The sequence below is a fragment of the Rhea pennata genome, unplaced genomic scaffold (genome assembly GCF_028389875.1).
Source record: "Rhea pennata isolate bPtePen1 unplaced genomic scaffold, bPtePen1.pri scaffold_31, whole genome shotgun sequence".
NCBI lineage: Eukaryota > Metazoa > Chordata > Aves > Rheiformes > Rheidae > Rhea > Rhea pennata.
The window spans coordinates 124,012-131,998 of NW_026907678.1; the positions used below are offsets into that span (position 1 = coordinate 124,012).

Below are 7,987 nucleotides of genomic sequence, written 5' to 3' on the forward strand. Positions count from 1 at the left end.
GGGCAGTGCAACAGGGGTGCCAGGGCCCCTGGGGGACTGGTACTGAGGTGCTCTAGGGGGGGATGGTGGTGGAGCTGCATGCCTGGGTCCCTTGGGGGGGCACTTGGGTTCAAGGGTGGGGTGTCTGGCCACCTGGGTACCCCTACGGGTGGCACCCGGATGCTTGGATCCCTTGGGAGACAGATGCTGGCATGCCCTGAGGGGAGGGGGGCCACGTGTACACCTAGGTCCATGAGGTGGGGGTTGCAGACACCAGAGTCCCTTTGGAGGGGGGAATGGCTGGCTGCTGGGGTCCCCTGAGGTGGAATGAAGTGTTTGGCTGTTGGGGGTCCCAGTGACATGGCATTGGGCTGCTGGGGTGCCCGTGGTGATGGCAGTGCTGGAGGATGTGCTGGATGTGCTGGAGCTGCTGCTGGGGGAGAAGCTGCCCACATTGAGGTTCTTCTCTAAGAGCTGACTCTGGCACAGTTTCACCAGCTCGACACGATGCAGGACCACCCCCGCCCCCGGTTATCTCCTGTCCCCTCCACCCCCGTCCTCTATGTTCCCCATGTCCTCCATGACCCTCCTTGTCCCCCCATGTCCATAAATGTCCTCCCATGAGCCTCCGTTTCCCTCCATGTGCCGCAGCCCATTCTTGGCAAGTCCGGGAAGGAACACACACACATCAATGTGATGCAAGTTCAATCCAATCCTTTATTATTCTGCCTATCTAGCTTATATAACCTTTCCAGCAAGCTCATGCATCCACGCGCCTCACAAAGCATTTCTATTGGTTGTCTAGCATTGTCCACGTGCATCTGCTCAGTTTTGAATAGGCTGCTGCGTTGACTCCCTTCCCAGGTGCACATACTTCTGCTTATCTTGGTTTCTCACTCTTCTTGCCTTCAAGGACTTCTTCTTCGGTGACCTTGAACAGCCTGTTGCTTATTTCAGCTCTTCATACTCCTGTAAAATAGCCAGGGCCCCGACACAGGGACCCAACATCCATGTCTCCCCATGTCCTCTGTGTTCCCCCTCATCCTCCATGTCCTCTATGTCTTTCTATGTCTTCCCATGTCCTCCCGTGACCCTCCATGTACCCCATGACCCTTCATGTCCCTCCATGTCCCCCCATGTCCTCCACGTTCCCTCATATCTTCCATGACCCTCCATGTCCTTCCATATCCTCATGTCCCCTCCATATCATAGAATCATAGAATCACAGAATCAGTAGGGTTGGGAGGGACCTCTGAAGATCATCTAGTCCAATCTCCCCACTCAGCAGGGTCACCTAGAGCGTGGTAGACAGGGTTGCATCCAGGTGGGCCTTGAATACCTCCAGCGGAGGAGACTCCACAACCCCTCGACACCCTCCTTTCAGATACTTATACACAATGAGAAGATCGCCCCTCAATCTTCTCTTCCCCAGGCTAAACAGGCCCAGCTCTTGCAGCTGTTCCTCAGCTGTCCAGCCCAGAGCTGGACACAGTACTCGAGATGAGGCCTCCCCAGGGCTGAGTAGAGGGGCAGGATCACCTCCCTTGACCTGCTGGCAACAATCTTCCCAATGCAGCCCAGGAGACCATTGGCCTTCTTGGCCACAAGGGCACATTGCTGGCTCATGGTCAACCTGTCATCCACCAGCTCTCCCAGGTCCTTCTCTGCAGAGCTGCTCTCCACAAGGTCAGTCTTCTAGTTAGATTCCCGGGGGCCAAATATCTGGTTTGGCAAGCCAGCACAAACTCACACACACACACACACACACACACACACACAAAGATTCTTCAGTAGCAAGCAGTTTATTAGTAGATACTTACAAACAGACTGACCCGATGGTAATCTCGAGAAGGACCACCTCAATGCTTGTCCCGATCATCTACATGGTGAGAGGGAGAGTCGGCAGGCACAATCTTTTCGGGCATCCCCGAGGAGGCAACGTGGTCCTCTGTTGTGTAGCAGCCTCTCCCTCCTTCGGAAAACTCCGGCATTTATGACAACTTGTGGTAGGCGGGAGTCCCAGCACCTGGGGCCAACAAGTGCGGGGAGTCTAGCCCAACTCCGCCCCGGTTGCATAACCGGGCTATGGTACTGCGCACACGTGCAGACTTATTTTGGGAGCCACATTTGACTTTGGGGGTCGCTATTTCACTACTCTTCAGCTTCTGACCTTCATGTGGACTGCTTCTCATGGTGATTCTGTGGCTGGAAGCCACAGAATCTATATGTGACCAACCGCTGTTCTTTCTCACAGATTTCCACAACCTTGTTAGTTACTTGTTTGTATCCCGCTTAACACAGCGGTATTGTTCTAGGCACTAAAAGGTTACAGCACTAGACTATTCTCACCAAATAGCAGGTGGTACAGACAAAAAAAGTTACAACATGGACCATTCCCATCAAGTATCGTGTAGTACGGATACAGTCAGCCCCCAGCTTGTACTCATACCTGGTGTTATTTCTGCCTAGATGCAGCACTCTGCACTTGCACTTGTTGAACCTCAGGAGGTTCCTCTCTGCCCAGCTCTCCAGCCTGTCCAGGTCTCTCTGAACGGCAGCACAGCCCTCAGGTGGGTCAGCCACTCCTCCCAGCTTGGTATCATCAGCAGACTTGCTGAGGAGGCACTCTGTCCCTTCATCCGGGTCATTGATGAAGAAGTTGAACAGAATGGGAGCCAGTCCTGAGCCCTGGGGGATGCCACTAGCCACAGGCCTACAACTAGACTCCCCGCCACCAATGACGACCCTCTGAGCTCTGCCTTTCAGCCAGTTCTCAATCCACCTCACTCTCCGCTCGTCTAACCCACGCTTCCTGAGCTTGCCTAGGTGGATGTTATGGGAGACAGTGTCAAAAACCTTGCTGAAGTCAAGGGACACAACATCCACTGCTCTGCCCTCATCTATCCAGCCAGTCAATATATTGTAGAAGGCTATCAGGCTGGTTAAGAAGGATTTCCCCTTAGAGAATCCATACTGACTACTCCTGAAATGAGCTGTTCCATCCACCTTTCTAAGGATGGAGGTGAGGTTGAACAGCCTATGGTTGCCTGGGTCCTCCTTCTTGCCATTTTGGAAGACTGGAGTGACACTGGCTTTCTTCCAGTCCCCAGGCACCTCTCCAGTTCTCCAGGACCTTTCCCAGATGATGGAGAGCGGCCAGGCAGCAACATCCGCCAGCTCCCTCCATACTCATGGGGGAAACCCATCTGGGCCCACGGATTTGTGGATGTCAAGCTTGCCCACAAGATCTCTAATCCTGTCCTCCTCAACCAAAGGAAAGTCTTCCTTTCTCCAGGCTTTCTCTCTCATCTCCAGGTTCTGGGATTCTTGAGGGCTGCCCTTAGCAGTGAAGCCTGAAGCCAAGAAGGCATTCAGTAATTCTGCCTTCCCTGTATCCCTTGTCACCAGCGCCCCCCACCCCATTCAGAAGTGGGCACATTTTCCCCAGTCTTCCTCTTGCTGCAAATGTATTTGAAGAATCCCTTCTTGTTGTCCTTGACCTCCCTCGCCAGACTTAATTCCAAATGGGCCTTAGCCTTCCTTGTCGCATCTGTACGTGCTCTGAGAGCAGTCTTATAATCCTGTCAAGTAGCCTGTCCCCTCTTCCACATTCTGTGTAGTTTCTTCTTCTGTTGGAGTTTTGCCAGGAAGTGATGTTTGAATACTAGCGACCTCTCCTGCACCGCCCTTCCTTCTAGGGCCTTAACCCATGAGATTCCTCCATGAGCTGAAGAAATCTTGATCAGTTTCAGGCAGGGCAACATGTCCTCCTGCTGCCTCAAGCAGCGCTGGCATATTTTGCTTTCCTCTTTTGGACAGCCTGGTGTCAACATCCACCTGCTGAAAGCTAGTCTGAAGAATGAGTCTCGTTTATTCAAGTGATATTTGTGTGACTCTGTCATCTACAGGAGGGAGTGTAGTCACACCAGTGTCAATGAGTGCTTGCTCTGTGAATTAACCATTATTATTAGTTAGTAATTATCAGGAATTATTCTGATAGCAGCAGTCACATGCAGAGCATTTTCCACATTTTCCAATATCACATTTTTCCTTTGGGATTGAGTGGCCGCATCCTCCTGCTTTTCCTCTTTTACCCTGGTATCAGATTACTCTTAGATTAGGTCAAAGATTGCAGGCTAGTTGTCTTCCACCTTGCTATCTCGACTTCTTGCCTTTCCTTGCAGGAATCAGTAAAACTACTTCCTCAGGTAGCTTTGTTTTTCTTACTTTCCCCTCTAAATGCATTGCAGTGTGTTCATGGATCCCCAAGACCTTCCTCATAAATGCTTGTGCCACTTCTTCCCAAACACCCCGCAGGGCGGCAACCCAAGAACTCAATAACTTCTGCCCAGGCAACCAGCTGCAGAGCTGGTGTAGACCATCAGCTGTGTAGGCAAAGGTTTGTCCTTCTCCTGCTGGCTTTGGGTGCTAGTTTGTCTCTCTTCCATATGATCCCCCCCAACTCCTTCAGCCTTGCATAGGATGGGGCAAACACACCGTCATCTCTCCTGGCAGCCAGAGCAAGGCCTGTGCAGCTCCAAGGAGGAGTGTGAGACCTCTTCCAAGGGACAGCCCCTGGGCAACCTTGCCAATACCATGGGTCAGCCTGCAGCCCAGCATGTCTCTACCTGCAGAAATCATGTGTGGGAGCCACTTTCACTGAAAACTTCTCTTTCAGATTTTATTTCTGCACAAGCGCCAAAGGTGCTGTGTGGGCCTTAGGAGGTGCATGGGGAATGGTGTGGGAGAAGTGAGGACAAGGTGCTGAGTAAACCAAGTAGGGAAGAGATGGGCTGACCTCAGCCAAGGGATGTCCCTGTCTGGATGGGGAAGTTGCGTCCCTCTTTCTTGACTTAGGGAGGCCTGGAGTTCTCCATTCTGTGTCCCATCCTGACACTCAGCATCTCACCAACAGTGAGACAGGACTCCAGGAAAGAAGAAGGGCGACCGTGAGGTGACAGTGCCCAAGGAGCACAGGAATATGCAGCTGCGTCACTCCTGGCTCGAGGAGCCCAGAGCCTCTTCTGCAGCCCTGAGAGTGGGCACCACATCTTCCCCTTCCCACTAGTCTCTTTTAGGGACACAATTCTGGCAGTGAGGGCCAAGCTCACACTGCCTGTCCCCATGTCCATAGGCCTATTGCACTGTTCTGTGGGGCTTTGGAACTTTCAGTCACCAGTTTCTTCATAAGCCCCTGAGCGACCTCAGGCCTTGCACCTGATTTGGCATCTGCTACATCGTGTGCTTGGTAAGGAATAAACCCAAGACGCGAGCCTCAAACTGTGTGGGAGCAGTACTCTCAAGTGCTAGTCAGACTTGGAGAGAAAGGCAAAAGGCCTGAAGGCACCTCTGAGCAAGTTTCTTTGGTCTCCTCTCGATGTATGAAAACGTGTCTTGCGTCAGAGGAAGCAGGTATCTATATGCTCCCGTTGGAGGTGGCAGCTTCCACTACAGCCAAGTCATCTGGAATTGCCAGAAAAAAACCCCCTCAAGTTTAGATGCCCTGCTTCATGGGAATTTGAAGTTTCCTTCGCTCAGTTGGTTAGAGTACGGTACCAATTCTCTGATTCTACGATTGTATAATTCTTCAGCTTTATTTCAGCCCATGTGGGACCCTGAGCCTGCTACAGGCTTCTCAGTGGTGTAGTCAAATGCGTCTTTTCCTCCCTCAGGCTGAGGGACCAAAGGTGGGCTCCTTCTCCAGACCATTAAACATCTACAGCACAAGAGTGAACTAGCCATCAGGACTCGGGCTGTAGCCAGGGCCTGGGACAAGCACATCCATGGGCACATCCCACCTCTGTGCCTTAGCTGTCTCCTTGGGGACAAGAGGAATCATGTTCCCCAAAATACCTACAACTGTCCACTGGCTGTAAAGGGAGTGAAGACAATTGCCTAATGGGCAGGCGTTAGTGCTAGATTCAAAGACAGACAAATCTCACTGTTGTAACTTTATTAAGTGCATTTACAAACTTCTCCCTGTTTAAGACATGCCATTCTTTTTAAGGTATTGCTGTTCACACAGTAAAGTATGAGGGCGAAAGGCAACAGTCACAACCAGGGAAATTTTGACCAAGCATTGGCGATTCATTCTCCCCTTCCCCCACCTTGAAAGAAGTGCAGCCCCAGACAGAGGTCCAGCGAGGTGGTGGGATGTCCACCCTTGGAGATTCTGAAAATTCACCACCACCTAACCTGGCCCTGAAATTAGTCCTATTCTGAGCAGGAGGTGGCAGCAGAGACCTCCACAAGTTCCTTCCAACCTCAGTCCTTCTGTGAGTCTAGGAGGTACTGAGGTCTGATGAAAAAACAGGTCTTCTTTTCCTCCCTTCCCATTGTCAGGGCCACATTTTGAACTGTGTCCCAGGACCCAGCCAGAATCATTGAATGAAACCAGTAGAAATGTGAAGATTGGAGTCTCCTCATGAACACTGAAAAATGCCACCTGTCCCTCTTCATAATCCAAGGATACCCGGATCCATTTGAGACCCTGGATCTCGGAAAATATAGTGCGTTCAGGGAAGGTGAAAGCTTGGAATTGACCTGCCCACTGCCCCACTGCCCAGATGCCCTCTTCCGGTTTAAACGTAATAATGTTCTTCCTTCTCACATCTTCTCTGGGAACCCCCACTGCCCATCCTCCTGCATTCTCCACCTCCACCTCCCAGTAGTATCTCCCTGAAGTGAAGCCTTCATGGCCCAGCACGGAGCACAAGGGCATAAACCTCTCAGGGATGTCAGGGACATCCTGTGGCTTGTCGACTCATTTCACACTTCTGCTATCGTCAGACAGGACAAGGTAGCAATGGGCCATATCTGGATCCAGAGTTACCTTCACTGTGGGAGAGAGGGAGTCAGTGAGTCAGGGGCAGAACTCAGCCCTGGGAAAGGTTTCATGGGGGTGGCAAAAGAAAGAAGAAAAAGGCAGCAAGTAAAAGCTGGCTGGATTGGAGAAGCTGCACAAGGCTACAGAATTTGTATGAGGATCTGAACACGAAGTAGAGAGATGATGCTGAGCAGAGAGAGCAGTAGATCATCATCAGACCTGCAGCCTCAGGAAGTCCCCACATCTCTAAAGTGTAGCCAGCATTCCTCATTGAGGACCAGGACTCTGCTGACTTCCCTAAAACGGGAGCATGCAACTGTCCAACCAGAGTTACATTTTCTCCTGCAAACTGGGGATCGGTGAAAGCCTCTCTGGTCCCACCAGGGTCACTGTGGGAGAGGAACCAGCACAAAGGGTTTAAAGAAAGCAAGACGGTTCGGCATCCCAAACCCAAGAGTTTAACGTGGAGAAAAGAGGAAAAACCAATACTGATGCGTCTACAGACACAGAGCATGCAAGAGGTGAGGAGGCTGGAGAAAACGAGAGGAGAACATGGAAAGGGAAGATAAATAGCCTCAAGTGGAAGTGCGGTCAGAAAAAGGGGCCATGCATGGCCCCTGCAGCCCTGTTCTGCTCTGGCTGCGAGGTCAGGAATGGGGAATGGGGAAAGGCCTGTTGGATGCTCAGGGGCTGCAGACGCCTTTTCTGGGCTGTGCCTACTCCAGAAACTACCTTCAGTGGCGGAGAGAAAACCGCTCATCTCCCATGCAGGAGACATGCTCTGTTTTCTGCTCTCCAGAGTATTTGGGGAATAGATTCAAATAGGCTGGAAAGACCGAACTTTCATTACCTTCTTCTATAGGCATCGCATGTCTTCTCCATACTTGAAAAAGAAAAGCAAAGAAGAAAAGAAAAATCTCAGATGAGAAGTTATCTGAATACGCTTGTGGTATGAGGTTAGCTGTGGGTAATGACAAACCAGCAAGGAGCTTCAAAACTTGAATGTCTAAAGCTGTGGGACAGCTCCATCTATTTTGTATAAATTTGATTGCACTGCCCGGATTCACACACGTGTTTGGGCCCTGCACGTACTGCCTTTGAGAAGAAGTGAATTTTTGCTAGCATGGCAGGATTACAGGGGATAGCTGAAAAACACCAGGAAAAATACAGTTCCTAAAATGA

The 7,987-nt window shown here is 51.1% G+C and overlaps 1 pseudogene; it reads right to left on the reverse strand.

The window, feature by feature from the left end:
- Positions 1–5,395: 5,395 nt before the first annotated feature.
- On the reverse strand, positions 5,396–7,671 carry LOC134154442 (E3 ubiquitin-protein ligase TRIM7-like; annotated as a pseudogene).
- Between the last annotated feature and the right edge of the window lie 316 nt (positions 7,672–7,987).